Below are 12,854 nucleotides of genomic sequence, written 5' to 3'. Positions count from 1 at the left end.
TGGTTTCAAATGAAATACCAAGCTCCAATACTTTGAAGGTTGAAGGGTCAACTTCCTAAGTAAAGGTAGTTTGAGGTTCTAACAACAAAGGAAAAGAAGTTATTGGACTTCAGCAACAGAAAGGAAAGCGTCAGTAGGAGGAGAAGAAAAAGAAGCAGCATAATGGTAAGTAGCAAAAGCGAGGATATCAGCAGAAGAGAGCCAAGCAGTAATAGGAAAGATCATAAGGCAATAGCACAATCTTCCATGGAAGTCACAAGAAGAAACAACAGAAGTATTTTCTCCATCAAGGACAAAGCCCTCAAGGTAAAAGTTGCTTCAGTTCTCAAAATCCATTTTATGGGTATTATTTTTCTTACAATAACTCTGGACATAAAGCCATAGACTATAGATGTCATGCAAGAAAACAAGACGTGTTTGGTAGCATCAACCCAAGAATGTGCAAAGTAGCCAAGAGAAGGCATGATTGGAGCAGTAGAGGTCGTGACAGGAATGTTCACAGGTATGGTAATTTCTCAGCCCCATTCTTAAACCAAATCGAATGCTAAAACTATGTAAAATTTGGGCCTGAGGAATCACGCTACATATATGGTGTGAAAAAGTGTGCTTCTTAGCATAAGCATGAAAATGTAGCAGCTCGAGATGTGAAGACAAGAAGAAACAATGGAGTAGAAGAATACAAGTTTGTCTTCACAACCTAGTGTCAAAAGAGAAAGAGGAAAAGAGGAGGAAGAAATCAAAAGAAAACCAAGAAGAATGATCCTCTTACCCTTGTGGTGGACCCCTCTGTGAGGCAGAAATGTAGCAAGAAGATTTGGGTGAAGAAGGAGGAGATGAAGGAGAAGTTCCCTCCATATATGTGCATCTAAGAGAAATCCAAAACATGGGAAAAGAAGAAGTTGGAAAGTAATTCTCCTATCAGGACTCGGCCATTAAAATTTTGGAAGAAAAACAAAGATGATATGCTCAGGGGAGTAGATCCTTTGTTTCTCTTCATTTAAATAAGAGAATGGCATCAAGGGAGGCTAAATAAGTTAGATGTGGGCATAAAATCTCACACAAACAAGATTCATAAGAACAATGAAGGTATGACTGAGCCCCTTGTTGATTACAGTAATGTATTTGTTTATTTAAAATGTATCATCATTGAAAGGGAGAGGAGGAAAGAGAAACTAGCATGGTTTCAAGGGGAGTACACAACAGCATATTATGTTGTGGGAAGAATAAGATGAGCCACAACAGAAGTGTGGAATGACAAGAGGCCCAAAGTTAAGTCATGTCCACAGGATCAGTCCCCATGAAGAAGCAAGGGAATAGATGCAGGAGATCAAAGGGTATTGGCTCAAGGGGAGCTACTTTGATAGCAGTAGCAGGAAATAATTATCAGCTTCAGGAAGAAATATTGCTCAAAAAATGAAGGTTTGCATCTTTAGTGAAATACCCTTATTTCATTTAAGTTGTGCATTAGATTTTTCCTAGCAGTCTTGTGTTCATGAAGCGCAATGGGTATAAGCTTTCAATATACCTTAGTCTTAAATTAATATTACTATTTCAATTGATGGCCTCGGTTCATATGGAGTAGCTTTTTTGTGTAAATGGACATTTCTTTTTTAGAAAGAGTTATAAGAGGTTGCCTCGTATAGCATCCAATTTGTATCAATTTCTTAGTGAAATTGGTATTATTTAAGCAGCATTCCCTATTGTAGAAGTATGATCTCAAGGGGATAAATGTTTAATATGCTCAGGAGAAGTGAGCATAGAGGATGAAGCAGTCGTAGCATCTATCACCCCTTGAAGATAAGTCGGTTAAGAAGAATTCACATCAGCAACCGAACCCTCCATCACTGGCAGTCGTTGATTGCTTAGGGAAGAAGAAGCAACTTGTAACCCTTTTCCATTGATGTCAAAGGGGGAGATAAGATTATTGGAAAAGTTTTGATGGCCCAAGAAGAGGAAAGAAATCCATTGGTGGCTCATGTAAAGAGCTGTGTGGAAGTAGCATGAGGATTGGTGATCAATGAAGAGGAAGTGAAGAGGTGTTTCCATCAATTCCAAAGGGGGATATTGTTGGAAAGTTAGCATTGTCTGGATGGCTAGTGATAGTAAGAGTGTTGGAATTGATGTAAACAATCATGTTGGGATATCAAGATGGCATTTCCTGACAGTTAGAAAGTGTGTTGGCATTAACGTCAACCAGATTAGCATGGATGTATGTGCTATCATGATCATAGGCAAGACAACATTGATGTCCACCACATTAGTTGTGATGGCATCAGGTTCTAGCATTGATGTGCTTGATTTTTCAATCTCAAGGGGAGTCCCATGGTTCCTGCAGTGCTCTGTAGAGAATCATCATAGTAGTAAGCTAATTAGAGAATCCATAAAATGATAGTTATGATGGTTGGGAGTCCCAGGATTTTGAAGAGATTATGCCTTAAGAGATCAACTCATATACTTTTGGAGTTAGCACAGTTGGTTAGTGCTCTGAAGGGATGAATCTCATAGGGCCGAAATATCATAAGGTCGAATTTCGAAGGTCAGAGCCTCAGAATATTAGAGCGGGGCCGAATATCAGAGTAAGCAGTACATCGTACCCTCGGAGGTTCGAAACCTCATAAAATCAGAGGTCATGGAATTCATTACCCCACCATAATTTATTTTTGTGAAAATTCTGATGTGAGAGGGCTAATTATCAGAACTTCAGAACTTCGAGAGGTTGGAACATTGAAGTTCGAAACCTCATAACTTCTTGTTAATTGAATTCTTTAAAAGAGCCAAGGGTTGCAGGGAACAAAAGTTATAAAGGAATTTTTTCACAAAACTAAAGAACCAGGGACCCTTTCTCTCTCCTTTGATAGGACATGTGGTAGTAGATTATTGGCCCTCAAGAGTTGATAGTGGAAAATGATGTCAGCATGATGTGGCAGTACGGAGGATAGGTGGTAGTCATATTTAGCAGTATTAGACAGCCTAATGGGGAAAATCTGGGTGACACGTGTCACCACTAAGGAGACGCCACGTGGAGTTGATGATGAGAGCATGAATTCATCTTGGAGGTTGGAGTATCGGAGCTCATGATTTCGTAACTTCTCTGTAAATGCATTTTGGAGAAAATCTCGATACAGGGAGCTCTGATCTTTATTGGCATGTGGTAATAGAGACCTAAAGAACTAAGGGCATAGAGAAGGCTCAGCACCTAAGTGCTATGGAGCATTTCAGACCCCGAATATTTTGTAACTTTGTTCTAATTAGATTTTTATAAAATCTCTAATGCTTAGGAGCTCCGATGTTGGTGGCGCTTGGTTGTGGAAGCCCAAAAAACCAAGGGAGGAGAGAAAATACACAAGGATATAGGCCGTCGATGGGATCCTGAAGGCCTTAGCACCTAAGTGTTATGTTGTCGGTCATAGCTGCAGGCCCCATGGAGGAAATGCGATAAGGGGCTAAGCAAAAGGAGATAAAGGCCAGGCTTAGGATTTCAGGAGATTGTGATTTCATAAGATCACTTTAATAAAAAATTATGATATGTTGATTCTTAAAAATTGCAATATAATGGCATATGAAGCCACCAATCACAGCTCTTGGTCTTATGGAGGAAAAACAAGAAGGGGCTAAGAAAAAGGGGCTAAAGGTCAGGATCGGGATCTTGTAATATCGTAACTTCCTCTTAATAAAGTTACGATATGTAAGGACTATGAAATAACATCACAGAGGTGCATAGTGGATGAATGGGTTGGCAGATGAGAGTTGAAGAGGATTTGATTGTTGGAATTAATAGTGATTGTAGTTATCAATGAGTCAAGGTAGTGAGGACCACGATTGCATTAATGATTTAATGGATCTTGTCATGAGCTGAGAAGTAAGCCACCTCTGATCTCCCTGTGCTCTCCTTATTGAATTAAATGAAGAACAAATAAGTCATGCCAAAGTACGTGTCAAGCTCTATGAGCCATGAATCATGATGGAAATTCTTATTGGAGTGTGTAGGTGGAATGAGGATTTATTTCTCAACATGGAAACTCTCAAGAGCCAATTCCCAATGTTTAATGTGGTTTAAAATATCAAGTGATTTGATTGCAGGATGCAGTGCCATGCAGAGGTACACTTGGGTAGTGTGTAGGCGAAATAATGGTAAACAAAGAGAGCATCATTCCTAGTGCATGAGAGGAACAAACCCCAGGATTGTAGCTAAGCACTGGGGGGAAGCAACATTTTTGGTAGATAATTGAGTGGAGAGATCTATGGGTCTGAGTGCACTCTTGAGGAAAATTTGAGTGAGCCTATGCTGAATAGAAGAGGCTGAGAGTGCCTATGCAGTGGAAGGAGACCCTGAGCCTGTGATGTTGTGTGAGAGGCCCAGAAGAGCTTGTGAACAGAAGATACCGAGAAGATCCTATGGAACATAAGGGGCCGATTGTTGACTATATGTGTTGAGAGAAAAGGGTCGAGAATAGAAGACACGGTGTTGTGTGGGTTGTGAGTTAACAACAAGTTGCTACAAAGTGGGCAGAAGACAGTGGGTTGTATCTAGAAAAAAACTTCCGCAACAATAATGGTCTATTTTCAAAACCTTAATTTTATATAATCATATTTATTACCATGCAATACATGTGTCTTACAAACACGTGTTGAATATGATATGCACATTTCTCATATTAGATGAAGACTTTATTAATTAAAAATTTAAAGTCTTACATTGATCTATACACTTTTGATGTTGGCTCACCATAGAGAAACTTAACAACCAAGAAAGGGAAGGAAAATCTCTCTATATCACAGTAAGAAAGCCTTGCGTTGACCTATTTGATTGATTTTTTTATTACCACCAATAAACACCATATCACTATTTCTAATGCGCTTGCTAGTTTGGGTATAGTTGGGTATTGTTTGTCCAGATTTATTATAACTTAGTCACTCCACATAATACTAACCAATGTTAAATTTAGAGAATATAATTTTTATCAAATAAATTATCTTACCAAAATTATGTGTTAAAACAAAATTTATAACTAAAAAATCTCGTTACTCATGTTAAAACCTTAGAACTCCTCTTTCAAATTTTACTATGAAGAAAACACAGGTGTGTGAATTGGGTGGAAAAAGATATTTTAGAAACATCCCTTCCAATGACTTCAAATTCTTGTGGGAATAAATCAAAACCATCTACAGACTTGTGGTTAATTACATACAACATTTTACAGCGTTGTTCAAACTCTTGATGTTAAATTTATTTTTGAATATTTTTACAATAAATATGGTATATTTACGATTTAAAGTTTACATAGAAAAACAACATTTTACAGCGTTGTTCAAACTCTTGATGTTAAATTTATTTTTGTTCAAACTCTTGATGTTAAATTTATTTTTGTATATTTTTATAATAAATATGGTATACTTACAATTTAAAGTTTAAAATAGAAAAACATAAATTAAAGATAGGAAAAAAAAAATTAAAAAGCCCAAAAAGTATGTTTAAAAATTCAAAAAAATTTAAATATGACCTTCCAAGTTAAAAGCAATTTAGTTACAAACCTTCCACGTAAAACACAAAGTTTAATTATACGTTAATAAAGAAAAATCGAAAGACGAAGATAATAAAACCAACGTTCATAAACTTAGTCGTCCACCTTATACATATATTAAATCATATTTAACCTAAAGTAAAGGTAAACAACATGAATAACAAAAACCATTAATCCCAAATGTCTAACTAAAATTTGGCAGAAACCACAACTTCCAACGTTCAATAACAATGGTATGCTAAATACCACCATGAAGAACGTGTCCATTCCCTCCTCGCCGCTGCAGTTCATTTTTCCCTCCTTGCAAAAAGTATTGGAGCTGCACTATCATCACAGTTATATCATCCATAGATTCTCTGGCAATGGCTACTTCTACAAGTTCTTTACAAGCACCCAGAAGACCTTCTCCATGCTCCTCCTCCCCCAACCAGAAAGGCCTGGCAATATCCACGGCCTCCTGATTACTGACCACATCCCACAGCCCATCTGATGCCAAAATTATAAACTCACAATCAGATAATATTTCAACGATTCTGGTCTCTGGTTCAGATGACACCAAATCTTTCATAAACCCATCGCCTATTACCCTAGATACAGCAATCGGTCCAACTCGTGAAATTCCATAGTAATCAGTTACAGATCCACCCAATTTCTCTATTCGTTCTCTCTCGTCCTCCCTCCCAGGTTTGTGATCACATGCCAGGGCTTCGGCTACGCCTGCACTGCAATCTCCATTTCTACTTCTTCTACTAATAACTGCTCGTGAATCCCAAGCATTGGAAACCACTAGTTACTCAGATACTCCAACCCCAAAACCCTAGTTTCAAAAATTCCTCATCTGTTCGAAATACCCAGCTATAACTGCCTCCTCAAGATTTTTCTTACTAAGAAGATCAACTTTATTAGCAGTGTTAATGTCTGATTCTCCAGCTAATTCTGATTGTTTTCCCAGCAGGGCGTTCAAAATAGTGTCCAATATTTTCAGCTGCAAAATCTGCTGCTTTCCAACCGCCATGACCATCAAACACGCCAAAAAATGAGGCCTTAACGTTCCTGAATTTAGAATTGGAATCGTCAGCTGGAAGCAGAATGTTAACCGTCATGGTTTTGTGGGTGTCCTCCATTAATTTTCCTATCCGAGGACCCTTTTTGGATGAAAACCCTCCACATTCATTTCTTCGGGAAGTCCACGGCCTCCAGGGATGGCGCAGGCCTAAAGGGATGGCCATACTCATATATTATTTCTTCCTGGGAATTACGATTCAGACTTAATGGGGATGGAAATGGAGGGGATCTCGACATGTAGATGTACAGATTTCTACAAAGGCTTAACCTAAATAAATGTTTAGTGATTTATAATTCTGAAACAGGTAAATCTCAGCCGTTATATACATAGAAGTGTAACTATCAAACGACGTAAATTTGAATTTGAATCCGCTATAGCTATCGTCTGCTAGGGAAGTGGTGAAGTGGTTGGGTCGGGCACTTTTACTGTTGATGGTAGATCTTCAGAATATTTTCGGATCAAAAAGACAGTTAATCTCATTCTAAAACACTTAAGAAACTACAAAAATATCACTGTTAAGTCTAATTCTAAAATATCCAGGAATCCAAATATCATTTCCTAGTCTAATCCTAAAATATCAACTTAAGCCACTCAGTCTAGGATTTCATATGGGGTGTTGTTTATGGTAATTTTTTGGTTGTTTTTTTTTTTTCTCTATATTTTTTTTTGTCAATTTTATTTGGAATTTGATTAAAATTTAAGGTTGTTGAGTATATACATTATGAGCTTTTGAGGGTTTTTTAGGGTGTTATATCTATTTTTGCAATAAAAAAATGCAATTTAAATAACATAACACTATTATCTCGGGAGAATTGACTCATTTGATTCTATGATAAAAATGCCAAAAAAAAATTGTCTTATTAGACTATGCACCCTAATATGTACCATAAGGTCTCTTATTTTTGGTATAAGGTTGTTATGTTGCTTCTTATGACATCTCCTAGGAGAGTAAGTTGCCTAGCTAGTGAAATTCAACATGTTGGTAAGATAAGTTTTATGAGAAGTTGTAAGTCAATTATATGTGGTGACATTTCATCCATGTGTGAAGGGAGTTGGTGGGGCTTGTAGTGGTGATAGAAGTATTGTATAAATCTTAAAAACATTTACTATTTAATGGAGAGTTTGTATGATGTTTCCTATTATTGTTATCAAAGCCAGGTGGAAAGAATGAAGCAATCAAGCAACTTGATCTAGCGGCTTGCCTAGACTATGGATTTGGAGAAATGTTTTCTCTTATAGAAGATTGATATGTGTCACCATGTGTGGTTTTGTAATAGTTAAGTTGATTAGTGATTAGTGTAATTAGTGAATAGGTTTAAGATTGATCCAAGATTTTGTTTATCTCATAAATAACAATGACAATATTAATTTCTGGGTCATGAACTTCCAACATCTTTCTTTTTGTCCTTCCTATGTGTTCTTGGAAGCTTTGATGTCCATTGGCTAGGCATCCAACTTATTATTCAAATCCTCTTTCCCACAAGGTAAAAAAGACCTAAAAATGGAGTAATGATTGAACCAACAAAGCTCTCCTTTTTTATGGATAACTCAATTTTGTTTAACTCAATGTGCACTCTAAATGATCCATATTGGATCATTATATTTGTTGGCATCAATCTTGATGATTTTAGAGTGGAAAAAGTGTAGTAATCATCTCATAGGATCATTTTTACCGTTTGGTAAATTGGGGTCTGAAACCTTCCGAGAGCAATTTGAGGCAAAAAATGGCATTATTTGGAGGTAAAAATTTACTAATGCATAACATCATTTAGTGTTTTTTTACACACACATACCTTTCCAACAATGAAAGAATCAATATGCAAAAATTATGCCACTTGGAAGTTCACTTTTCTATTTTCACCACCATAATGCGATAGGATGCCATGTCAACCCCCATTATTTATGGGAAATTGCTAGCCACGTAGTCATGATATAGAAGACACTAGAAGAGTCCATATTATTACTCTGTTTAAGAGTTGAGGGAGTCAAACCTAACCGCTAGTTGGTTATCGAGCTATGTTATAACTAGGCCACTAGGAAGAAAAGGGGTTCCATTTTATTTAAGTGCATTTTGTTTAGATAAGAAAATAAGACAATAATGGGTAGGGAGATCGAAAATAGGGAGTATTTATGCATTGTAGTAGCCCATGAGCCATACTCCTCACTTCTTTATACTTGCATCCATTTTTCCATTTAGAGAAAGAAAGCAAAGTAGCCTCACCTTCTAATGTATAAATTATGATGTATATTTACAATTTCTCATGAAGTTTTAACCAAAATCACAAGACACAAACCTACTCTACTGCTCTATGGAAGTAATTCACAATCTAGAACAAAAAATTCAAACATGTAATGAGAAATAACACACATGCAAATAGTATTTTTCTCGAGAAAAAAAACTGCTAAAAACACCAATGCTTGCTTGCATTAAAAATATGAATAGAGATGTATTACAATTACTTTGCTCAACTAAGCACAACGTGCAAGTGCATAACCTATCTCTCTAGTCACTAAGAAGCTCTGACCCACACTTAATCAATTTCTACCTCTGCTTGAGCCCCTATTTGCTTGCGCAATTCCTCTGGAAATAGTCCCCTACTAATTAGGAATTTCCTCCAAAATTCTTGCGCAATTCCTGTGGAAATAGTCCCCTACTAATTATGAATGTTCTCCAAAATTCTTGCTCAATTCCTCACGGTTGATCACTAGACCTCATGCAACACTTTTACACTCAACTAGTTTACAACTATTGGTTAACTACCTTAGAAACTCCACCACAACTATGAAACTCATATTATTTGCATGCATGAGATAAATATTAGTTATTTAATGACTTAACTAGATGATTTCTAAGTTAGACTGATGTCCCACTGCTTAATTGACCACCAACTAGTTCTATTAACATTTAGTAATAGTTTAAATGATTACAACAGAAATTAACTCAACCTACGCTCCTAAAATTTAGGAATCACTACATACAATTGAAATGCATGCCCCTAAGTCGAATTTACTGAGATAACTGAGTGAAAAGAGCCATTCCACCTTATTTAACTCCTCCAAGTTGTCTGTCGATGTGGAATTTTTAATTTTCTCAATTTAATCAAGGCAAAATCAAATTGAGAATTTCTTGTTTTATTTTTCAACACTCCCTCTCAGCAAGAAAGGGATTATCAACCACCCCTATTATGCACCCATGGAATGTACTACATGAAACCAACTCTCATTATTGTTTTTGCTACTACAACATCTGCAACTGAGAAGCATCCAAAAAAATGGAATCAACTGTGTTTGCAACTGTCTACTGGAAAACTATGTTGTTATTGACTTTTCTACTGAGCCTCCTTCTTTGTTGTAACCAGTGCTCTGTACTCCTCAGTATCCAACTGATATTGATCCTCCTATTATTGAATATTGTGGGCATATATATCTAGGTAATGATTCATGAGGAGAATACCTCAATGGAACCTACCCCAAATTTATGCACTCCTGGAACTAGGGCTCTACATCGCCCCACCTCACACGTGGAGGTATGGTTTAATGTGCTCCCTCTACCCACTTAGCTCAAACTATTCTATTGTGGAGGTCTCTCACTAGTCCCCTTCAACATCATCCTCATGTTGAACCCAACTACCAACTACCTGAGGCTCCATCTTGAGAGCTAAATCGTGCTCCTCAACCACAACATCTTTAATCCCTACCTTGCTTGTCAAGGTTATTCATGCATCTTCCTCTAATGTGTAGAGGCTCTCAATACTAACACAAAATTGATTGATTTGACATGAATCAAGATGCCTGAGCTAGGCCTTCCCATCTATGAAAACTACCTCATACCCTTTGTCTTAAATTCCCAACTTGTTCATCAAATCAAGTTTCCTAGTTTCATTTCTATTTTTGAATAGACCATTGAGGATCTTCCACATAGAAAAGAGAGTCTCTTTTCCATGTAATTTCGAGGCTATGTGGTCTCTCACACCCTCCAAGATGATCCTCTTGGCTTTAGCTACATCCTTCTTCCACTAAGAAAGGTTTTGGGCATCAAATTCCATTGATTTTGCAACATATCTCTTGATGTATTCTAGTAATCCATTGTCATTGAATACTACCTCCATGTGATCCTTCCATGCAATGAAATTAGAGCCTCCTTCCAAGGCATACTGTAGTCTCAGCCCGTTGAAGGTCATCTTCTCAGCTGTGAAGATATTCTACTACACTGAACTACATATTCGATCCTCCTAATAAAAAAATTCAAAATTATTGTTCTACTATGAATCCAGCTCTGGTACCATGTAGAAATTACGATGTAGATCTGAAACTTCTCATGAAGTTTTCATCCAAATCACAAGACACAAACCTACTCTGCTTCTCTACAAAAAGTAATTCACTATCTCGAACAAAAATTTCAGACATGAAATAAGAAATAACACACATGCAAATAGTATTTTTCCAGGGAAAGCAAACTGCTAAAAACCCCAATTCCTCCTTGCATTAATCTAATTAATAGAGATGTATTACAATTTCTTTGCTCAACTAAGCACAACCTGCAAGTGCATAACCTATCTCTCTACTCACTGAGAAGCTTTGACCCATACTTAGTCAATTTTTCCTCTACTTAAGCCCTTATTTTCTTGCAAAATTCCTATGTAAATATGCCCCTTTTCATTAGGAATTCCCTCCAAAATTCTTGTGCAATTACTCAGGGTTGATCACCTCACCTCATGCAACACATGTACACTCAACTAGTTTACAATTGTTGGTTAACTACCTTGGAAACTCCATGACAACTAGGAAACTCGTATTATTTGCATGCATAATCTAATTATTAATTGATTGATCAATTAACTAGAAGATATCTGAGTTAGACTGATGGCCCACTACTTAAATAACCACCAACTAGTTTTATTAACAGTTAGAACTAGTTTAACTGATTACAACTAAAATTAACTCAACCTAGGCGCCTAAAATTTAGGAATCACTACATACAATTAAACTTCATGCCCCTAACTCGAATTAACTAAGCTAACTGAGTGAAAAGATCCATGTCACCTCAGTTAACTCCACCAAGTTGTTCGTTGATGTGGAATTTTGAATTCTCTCAATTTAATCAAGAAAAAATCAAATTGTGAATTTCTTGCTGTATTTTTCAACATCTAGTTGGGTTTTCTCTGGAAAGGGTTTCCCAGTTTACGTATTATGTTAATTTAAGGGTTTTGAGTCTTATTTTTCTAATCTCTATTTTTTGTATAATTGTTTGCAAGCATATGCAATAAACAGTAATTAACAAATCGATAAATCTAATAAAAAGTAAACCTTCATAGTGTATATTTCATATTTTCTAATATATTTTTGTAGATTTATTATGTCAATTTTCCAATGGAATATCCATGGTAGTTTACAGATCATATTGGTATCAGATAAGGTTTCTTTGGGTATATTATTGTGAGTCGCAATTTACTAATTCAAAATTCATAAAACCCAATCCATGGCTTACAAATTTGTCAATAACCATTGAGATCCCTAAAGGATAGGTTCTTGCAATTGGAAGCACAAGTCGTAAATATAAGTCGTAATGTGAGCCTCCTCATGATGACCCTAAGAAACAAGCTTGGCTTATTTGAGGAATATAGAAGTTCTAATGTGGAGGTTGTATGAGAGAGGAAATTGGCAGATCGTGAAGAATTAGAGAGAGAATCTAAGAAAGAACCCAAAAAGGATCAACCCATTTTGAGTTCCATGAGCCATTCATAGTCCTTACTCAAAATAGAAGTGAATATCGACATCAAATCATATTAATGTGAGATTCACACTGTGAAGTTAAATCACTAGCTGCAGCAATCAAAATGTTATTTTAGTGTCCATCATATAGAGAAATAATAGAATATTTTGTTCTCTTAGCTAAAATTAAAGGGCCATGCCTTGACGTGATCAGAGAGCCACATTGATACAATGGGGTTGGAAGGATACTCTCCAATGAGTAAATGAGAATATTTCAAAACCCTCATAAATTCCTAATTTTACATTATTGGGTATGTAAAGTACTAATAGATCCATTGGCATTACTTCAAGAAGAAGTACAAGAATACATTATGGAAGTTAGAAAGATGGTCATACTGCTAAGTACCTCCCCAAACAATGCAAATGTACTCCTCAAGTATCAGAGGAGTATACACAACCATTTGCTGAAGAAAGTGATGTTGCTTAAGCCAAAATAAGAGATCGAGGCTTGTGTACAAGCATATTACCTAGAGAACATAGGCTAGAAGAAAAGG

General features: G+C 36.4%; 1 pseudogene; it reads right to left on the bottom strand.

Annotated features, from left to right (window-relative positions):
* Window positions 1–5,760: 5,760 nt before the first annotated feature.
* On the bottom strand, window positions 5,761–6,537 carry LOC149164316 (putative protein phosphatase 2C 32 pseudogene; annotated as a pseudogene).
* Window positions 6,538–12,854: the final 6,317 nt, after the last annotated feature.

Source organism: Pinus tabuliformis, chromosome 5_1, assembly GCF_031772625.1.
Source record: "Pinus tabuliformis cultivar Carrire ecotype Pingquan chromosome 5_1, CPIR1, whole genome shotgun sequence".
NCBI classification, from domain to species: Eukaryota; Viridiplantae; Streptophyta; class Pinopsida; order Pinales; family Pinaceae; genus Pinus; species Pinus tabuliformis.
Note: the sequence above shows the minus strand (reverse complement) of the source record. Positions and strands in the feature narration are given on the sequence as shown.